At 38.8% G+C, this 8885-nt stretch overlaps 1 pseudogene; it reads right to left on the bottom strand.

The window, feature by feature from the left end:
• Positions 1–2260: 2260 nt before the first annotated feature.
• On the bottom strand, positions 2261–5239 carry LOC126071761 (general transcription factor IIH subunit 3-like; annotated as a pseudogene).
• Between the last annotated feature and the right edge of the window lie 3646 nt (positions 5240–8885).

Here is an 8885-nt window from a genome sequence, read left to right as displayed (position 1 = left end):
TTGAAATGCTACTTGCCTTTCAGGCCCCGCTAAAATGTGAGCTCGCCAGCTGAAAGCAGTCTCTTCTATATACTCCCACAGCATTTAGTTTTTCTTTTCCATCAGCACTTCTCACTTTTTGCTGTATTTTCCGGTTATTTATACACACAGCTTATCTTTTCTACGAAATTGTAAACTTATTTAGGACAGAGTCGGTTTCTCATTCTTAGTGCTCCCAAAGGCTAACACATTCCTTAGGCTTAGAAGTCCTGGAACAAATATTTGTAGCATAAATTAATGCCTGTTTGACGTCTCTTTTCAAATACATTGTAATTCAAAGGAAGCTATTGTGGCAAGCCGTGCCTTTGGGACTGAACTTTGGTAAAACCAGAATGTCATAGTCATGGTCCCCATGATGATTAGCGCTCACCACAGTGACCACAATAACCCTAACAAACAGGCCACTGTTCTTGACTGACGAGCATTTGGCAACAACTGCTGGTTCTCAAGTACAGGCTGAAATGAACTAAGGAAGGACTGTTTGAATTGAGAGTCGCCAGCCCATGGGGTTCTATTTATCCCTTAAAGTTGGGCTGCAGGAGCCAGCAGCCCAGGCTTTGCCCTGATGGGGGCATGACTGGAGGGGATGGGCGGCAGTGAGGCTTTGGGGCTTTCCATGGTGACAGACACACTGATGCACGGAACAAAACCATCAAAGAGCAGTATCAGCTGAAAGCATCCTGATTTGAGGCAGTGTGATTAACAAGAAGGAGAAGCCTTGGTAGTGCACTGGTTAAAGCACTCAACTGCTAACCTCAAGGTCAGCGGTTCAAACCCACCAGTCACTTAGGGGAAAAATGATGTGGCAGTCTGCTTCCGTAAAGATATATAGCCTTGGGAACCCTGCGGGGCAGTTCTACTCTGACCTACGGGGTTGCTATGAGACAGCAAAAGGGTTTTTCTTTTTTTTTTTTTTTTGATAACAAGAAGGGAATTTTGAAGTCAGACAGGCTTGGGTTGGATCCTAACTAGTTGTGTGATCTCTTTAAACCTCAGATTTCTCATTGTTAAAAGTATTCTGCACATGGCTGAAGATCAGAGATAATGTCTTTAAAACATCCAACACAAAGCCTGTGCTTAATGCCTGTGTTTATTCATGTATCTTCCCCAGTACAGGTTGTTTTCTTAGGGCAGGACTCACCTTTTGACCCTCTATTCCTGCAAAATCAAGCACCGTGCCCAGCACATAGTAAAAAAAAAGACACTGGTAAATATTTTCTAACAAGCGAACAACAACAGCAACAATAGCTAACATTTATGGAGCACTTACATCAAGCCAGCTATTGCTGTAAATAATAATTCATCTAAACCTCAACAACCCCAGGAACCAGCTATTGTTATTGACCTAATTTTATAGAGAAGAAAATGTAATATTATTTTTTAGAGTATAAAATTCTTGGTACACCTAATTTTGATATAAAAATCTCGTGAAATTCACTTTATTCTACAAAAAAGGTAAAATACTTCACAAAACCTGAAAAAGAAAAAATATGGTAAAAGGAGCAAGGAAATATAGGAGTGGTAAGAAAAAGTAGGAAGAAGAAAAAAAAAGAAACAGAAAAGAGTAAGTTCTAAGTCAGGTAAAAAATAACCACTTTAAGCAGAATAATATCATAGACTATCACTGTCATTTGAAATAGTAACTAGCCAATCAGTTGCTCTTTCCAGCTGTCCAACTGTGATTTCTTTAGCCCTAAACTTTGAGAGTGATAGGGGAGAGAGTTATCTTTCAGAGCATGACAAAAACTGGAGAAGTTTTCAGCTAGTAAGATATGCAGGTGCAGTAAAACCTGTGAAAGACAGAACCTGTGTAAGGCAGAAACCTGTCAGAAAAGGAAAACTCAAATACTTTTTTTTTTTTAACTTAGAAATCCTATATTAAATACTTCGCGTTGCTGTGTGCTATACAGGAACAGATTGCCAGGCCTTTCTCCCACGGAGTGGCTGGTGGGTTCAAACTGCTGACCTTTCTTTATGCAGCTGAGTGCTCAACCACTGTACCACCAGGGCTCCCTAGATACTTCATACCAACCTATTATTGCTATAATTTTGGTAAGACTTGAAATTAAATTTCTTCAGAGTTGGATGAAAAATTGTCTGGCATTTGATTAACTCAGGTTAAAAAGTACATACTTTAAGAAGAGTTGAATGAGTGTGAGACAAAATAATGACTATAAAAATTCAAAGTATTCTATTATAAAAACATATAAAATAAACCACAAATACAACAGTAAAAATTAAAACAGAGCTAAAGAAATACATAAAACATTTCAAATGAAAAAGTTTGCCTGAATTATTCATCTTTTAGATATATGTTTTACTTCACATGAAGGCTTACAATACTATTTCCTTTACATTTAATTAGGGTATAAAATATTTTTATTTATTTATTTTAATTGTATTTTAGATGAAGGTTTACAGAACAAACTAGTTTCTCATCAAACAGTTAGTACACACATTGTTCTATGACATTGGTTAACAACCCCACGACATGTCAACACTCTCCCTTCTCAGCCCTGGGTTCCCTATTACCAACTTTCCTGTTCCCTCTAAAATATCATTTTTAAAAGGCAACATATGCGAACAGATTCTCAAACGAAGGATTCTCCGACTCAAGGATTTACAACACAAATACTTGCAAAGGAATTGTCAAAATCTTTGTGCATTTGTAAGAAAACCACAAATCCAGAATATGAAATCTACCAGAAATTATCTAACCAAACACCCAGTTACTTAAATGACACTCAGCTTCTGAGGTTATATAAAGAGAAAATTTCATCCTATTTACATATAAGGTTTCATATGCAAATAGTTTCTGTCAATATACTTTATAAACAAACCCAAACAGCTGCTGTTCCTTAAACCTTTCTACACTATGCTGAAATGCTAAAGAATGTTTAACAACTTCACGGTTACATAGAAAAATAATTTTTGTACTTTTGAAATTAAAAATAACTCTTTTAAACTGGTAGAAGTTTTCACTATTCAGTCCAAAGCTTCTAGATAACAGTTCTCCAAAATTAGTGCTGTTTAAATTTTTCCATTAAAAAAGAAAAGAATTCTATCCGGTATCACACTTAATTGTTAAGAGTCCATCCTCTCCAAGAAACTTCCTCTCAGAGCTCAGATATTAGCTTTCACAAATAAATTCTTAACACAAGTGCTTTTGAAGAAAAGTTCTCTAACATGCTACTGCACTCACTCTTCCTACCCATTTAAAACCAGATTCTATAGTTACTCAGTGACAGACCAATACTATTCTTTGGATAACTTTGTCCAAACATGTACCGATGTCAGGCAAAAGAAAAAGTATCTGCTAATATCTGAAAACTGAGATGAGTAAGTCTCAATTTAGACAATAAAGGGTTTATTTACATGACAATTGCTGAAGTTTACTGTTGATTAAGGAAGAAGTTTTATCTTGATTAGTGCCATTCGTCCATAAGTAACCATATGTAAATTTTTTTTCCCTAAACTGTGTTTAAATTTCACATACTGTACATTCCACAGTTAGGAACTAGATTTGGCTCATATGCTCTAAACCTATAATCAGTCATAACAGTCAAACTCTGACATATGATCATCCCATTAAATAAGTCACAAATTTGTGCTTTCCCCCTATCTTAGTTATTCAGTGCTGCTATAACAGAAATACCCCAAGTGAATGGCTTTAAACAGATGTTTATTCTCTCTCAGTGTAGTAGGCTAGAAGTCCAAATTCAGGGCACCAGCTCCAGGGGAAGGCTTTCTCTGTCGGCTCTGGAGGAAGGTCCCGTGATCTAGGAACTTCTCTGCACAGGAACCTCAGGTCCAAAGGACATGCTCAGCTCCCGGAGTTGCTTTCTTGGTGCTGTGAGGTCCCTCTGTTTCTCTTTTATATCTCAAAAGAGATTGGCTCAAGATACAATCCAATCTGGTAGACTGAGTTCTACCTCATTAACATAACTGCCACTAATCCTACCTCATCAACATCATAGAGGTAGGATTACAACACATCGGAAGATCACATCAGATGACAAAATGGGGGACAATCACACAATGCTGGGAATCATGGCCTAGCCAAATTGATACACATATTTTAGGGGGACACAATTCAATCCATGACATTCCCCCTTTCTGAACAAAATCCAGCCAGAAGAGATTAAAAAATATATTCCACAGAATGACTCCTCCAAACAAATCAGTCCCCTAGAAGTGCAAGATGAGAAGGCTGTTTTAGAAATATTTCCTGTAAGAAACCAATAGCCATGTTAAATATAACCTACATATCTGTATTTTTCCAGACCCTTTCCAGAAAAGATTCCGCCATATAATTTCTACTACTAGCTCTGAAAGGTGGGAAAAGTGTTTTATTCTCAAGCACATACTTTCAGTTTCTTTTTCTTGGCCTTCAGCAAGGGAGTCAGAGAAATCTTAAAGGCTGTCTCGCACATAGTGCAGATAGGGCTAGAACTGCAGAATACTGACAAGCATGCAGAACAGATTTCAATCATTTCAGTGAGGTTCCAATGACAGAAGTAGGCAGCCCCGCAGTCAGCATGAATCGGGGGCTGAGATCTCTGGTCTTGATCAGGAAGAAAAACTCACAGCAAATACTGCAGAAGAGAGCGTCTGAGACACCTTCAAGTACTGTCCCCCTGTGATGTCACAGCCTGTTGGAGGAGTCCTGAATCATTGTCTAAAACACAAGCATCAATCAAAATATTCTGCTTCTGTGCTGCAAAGATTACATTCATGAATTTCATATACTGCAATGCACTGTCTTCTGCAGCCGTAGTCACCCAAATCCTTGACTTCATTTCCTGATTATGTTTAACTTCCTTGTTCATTCTAGGAATGTAGCAGAGGGTTTTGGTGAGGGACCCTGCCAGCAGAGTTTCCATGTGTTGCCCTTTTATGTCACTCTTGGTCATTAGGTCTTTAGACTCTTCAGCAATAACGTCAGTTGCTGCTGTTAACAGCTCATATTTTCTATCTTCACTTCCTGAGGGATTAAATTCAGAAAGAGGGTTGCAGACTTCTCCAAAGAGGTCTCCCAGTTTGCCATTCTTTCCAGGATATAAGAATAGACTTTCTTGAATGTGACTTGCTATCACAGCAAGTTTTTTGGAACAATTCATGAATAAATGGGAATTTCCCAACACCATCACAGCATCTACGCATTTTGATAAAGTAAACTAAGATTCTTTTAATGCTTGCTTTCCCCTGCCAAATTGGGTGGTATCAACTATGATTACTAGAAGACTCAACTCATCTTCATCTGAGACCATGGTGGCCCTGGCACCTTCACACAGAGCCAGCAGCAGTCAGGTGAGCATCAAAACCCAAATATTTTCCACTAATAGAGAGGATAGAAAAGTGGAAAGACTGTACCCTGTCAAAGGCTGAAAACTTGTGAGACCAGGAAAAACAAGGCAGTCCTGTTCAGTTCTGGCTCTCACAAGTTTCACCGTATAAATAAACAGCATGCACAAAAGTGAGAAAGCAAAGACTATACTTGAAGAACATGGAAGAGTCTTTTTCAGCTGTAACTTGGAGTCCACGTAGGGGAGTATATGGAAATGCTCCTGGAGAGCCATGAATAGCAGACTAAGGGGTCAGACATTCACAAGCAGGTACTTGGTTGCTACTAAAGGAAATCGCAGTTGTGGTTTGGAGCAGTTTTCTAGTCCTGAGTTCAGAAGACCAGAATGGTTGTGGCAGTGTGACATTGGGCAGTCCTATACCTGGGTTGCTGTGAGTCAGAATTGACTTGACAGCAATGCATTGTTTCTGTTGTTATACTGGGGTTTCTTTCTCCCTGAAGTAGGGATAATAAGGCTGTTTTGAGGGCTAAATATCTTATTACAAGATGTTTGCTTTGAAAGTGTCAAAATGTTATACAAACTTGAGTTTTCATTGTTGTGATGATACAACTGATGTTTAACAAACGCTGAAATTGTACAATCACTAAGGTGATGGCTATAGGCATGAAAAAGGGGCAAATTGAATGACATTTTGAAAAAAGAGTTGAATGATTTCAGAGATTATTTATAGATTTTTAAATGTAGTGATTAGGATAAATATTAACCACAGAAATTGGAAAATCCAAAGGAGAAGTTCATTTCAGAGGAAAATGAGTTTGGTTTTAGACATTTCAGATGTCAGAAGAACATCTGTTAGAAATGTAGGACTACAGCTCAGGTAAGATATCAATTCAAGAACTCTGCATAAATTCCTCAAAAAAGTAAACACAGAGTTATCATATGACCCAACAATTCCACTCCCAGGTATATACACAAAAGAATTGAAAGCAGGAACATAAACAGATACTTGTACACCAATGTTCATAGCAGCATTATTCACAATAGCCAAAAGATGGAAACAACGTAAAGGTCCTTCAAAACTGAATGGATAAACAAAATGTGGTATATACATACAAGGAAATATTACTCAGACATACAGAGAAATGAGGTTCTGATACATACTATGACTAGATGAAACTTGAAAAGATTATGCTAAGTGAAATAAAAAAAAAGTGAAATAAGTCAGTCACAAAAGAACAACTATTGTATGAACCCACCTAGAATTGGCAAAAGTATAGAGAGAACTATACATTGAGGACTAAGGTGTGACTGACCCAAGCCATGATATTTGCAATCGCCTCACATGCAAAAGTTGGACAATGACTAACGAAGATCGAAGAAGAAATGATGCCTTTGGATTATGGTACTGGCAAAGAATACTGAACATACCATGGGCTGCCAGAAAAATGAGAAAGTCTGCCTTGGAAGAAATATAGCCAGAGTGCTCCTTGGAAGCGAGAACGGCAATACTTCAGCTCATGTACTTTGGACATGTTATCAGGAGCGACTAGTCTCTGAAGAAGGACATCATGCTTGGTAAAGCAGAGGGTCAGCGAAAAAGAGGAAGACCCTCAACAAGATGAACTGACATACTGGCTGCAACAATGAGGTCAAACATAGCAACGATTGTGAGGATGGCATAGGAGAAAGCCTTCCCCTGGAGTTGATGCCCTAAATTTGGACTTACAGCTTACCAGACTGTGAGAGAATAAATTTCTCTTTTGTTAACACCATTTACTTGTGGTATTTCTGTTACAACAGCACTACATGATTAAGATAGTACATAATCTTTTTACCACAAAAAAAGAACTCTGCATAGAGATAATAGTTGAAGCATGGAATAGAATAGGTCCACCAAGTGAGAGTTAATAATGAGGATAAAAAGGGGGGCTGGCATCCTAGGAACATCTATATTTAGGTGGGAGAACAACCTGGCTAAAAATAATGATTAGGAACAAGTCAGTGAGGCCGGTGCAGTTTTTTGCTTTTCTGGAGATGAGCTACATGATTCAGTACAAATTAGGGGGCGTGAATTTGTTTAGAACCTCGATAAAATGCTTTTGTGCCTTTATTCAGCCTTGGTGCAGGAAGCAGCCAGTTGCTAGTGATGATACAATTGCTACTGTGTTTTAGGGGATGACTGACAAAAGTTCAAAGGCCAAGACAACTAGGATGTTCTTTTTTTATTTTTTAGAGGTCCTCATTAGTTCTTTTGGGCAGAGGGATCTGTTCATGTATATATGTGCATGCACACATAACCCGAATGGTTGACTGTCCGCGTCTTAGGTTTTGTCACATATTTCTTCCACTTGTTTTCTGTCATTTGTTTGTTTTAATTAACTATTTTTTAGAGCAGTTTTAGGTTTACAGAAAAATTGAACAGAAAGTATAGAGTTCCTATATACTCCTTCTCCCGTATCCAGTGTTCTCTATCCTTAACATCTTGCATTCCTCTGGTACATTTGTGACAGCTGATGAACCAATATTGGTTCATTATTAACTAAGTCCATAGTTTACAATGAGGTTCACTCTTCGTGTTGTACAGTTCCACAGGTTTTGACAAACGTATAATGTCATGTATCCACCATTACAGTACCATACAGAATAGTTTCACTGCCCTGAAAATCCCCTGCACTCTACTGATCATCTCTACCGCCTCTGCCCTCCCTAACTCCTGGCAATCACTGATCTTTTTACTGTCTCTAGTTTTGCCTTTTCCAGAATGTCATATAGTTAGAATCATACAGTATGTAGCTTTTTCAGACTGGCTTTTTTCGCTTAACAATATGCATCTACGGTTTCTCTTCTTGCGGTTGACAGCTCTCTTTATTGCTGAGTAATATTCTATTTCTAGAAGGCAGCTTTTCTTCTTTCGCATAATGAAGCATCCCCAGCCAGCAGATGGCGCTGCAGCAAAAGGCAGAGAGTCCCTTTCAGTCCTCGACAAGACTGCGGACTTCTAACCTGAAACACCCTCAGAGAACTCAGACAAAAGTCGCGCTTTCACTCGGATCCTAGTAAAGCAGGCCAAGTTGTTGTCCAATTAAGGACTCCAATTTACAAAACTGAATCTGTGGCTCAGACTCCTCCGCACCACCCCCACCATTAGGCTGACGACGTGCAAATGTCTTCCAAGACGCGCTGTCCAGACATTGCCGATTGCTTGTTAAAGCGAACCCAGCACGGACTAAATATAGGACATAATGGAAAATTCCCTGATAGTTTAAGGGAAAGAAAAATACAAAGAGGCAGTTATCTAAATGCTTTCCGACAACGTGGAGCTTGAGGATCTGAAATATGCGACTTGTTTTGGTTCTAAAATTCCTTACTCATGTTAAACAGGCATATGCAGTTTGACTATCCTGATTTCCATCAGGGCCACCTCTTGCCCTCTAGTTTCGGGACACACACACACACAACCCAGCCTCCGCAAAACTGCAAACCTTTCCCTTTTCAAACCGAAGGGAGAGTGTCTAGTTACGCCCCAACTCTAACTCCGCA

This window comes from Elephas maximus, chromosome 3 (assembly GCF_024166365.1).
Source record: "Elephas maximus indicus isolate mEleMax1 chromosome 3, mEleMax1 primary haplotype, whole genome shotgun sequence".
NCBI lineage: Eukaryota > Metazoa > Chordata > Mammalia > Proboscidea > Elephantidae > Elephas > Elephas maximus.
Note: the sequence above shows the minus strand (reverse complement) of the source record. Positions and strands in the feature narration are given on the sequence as shown.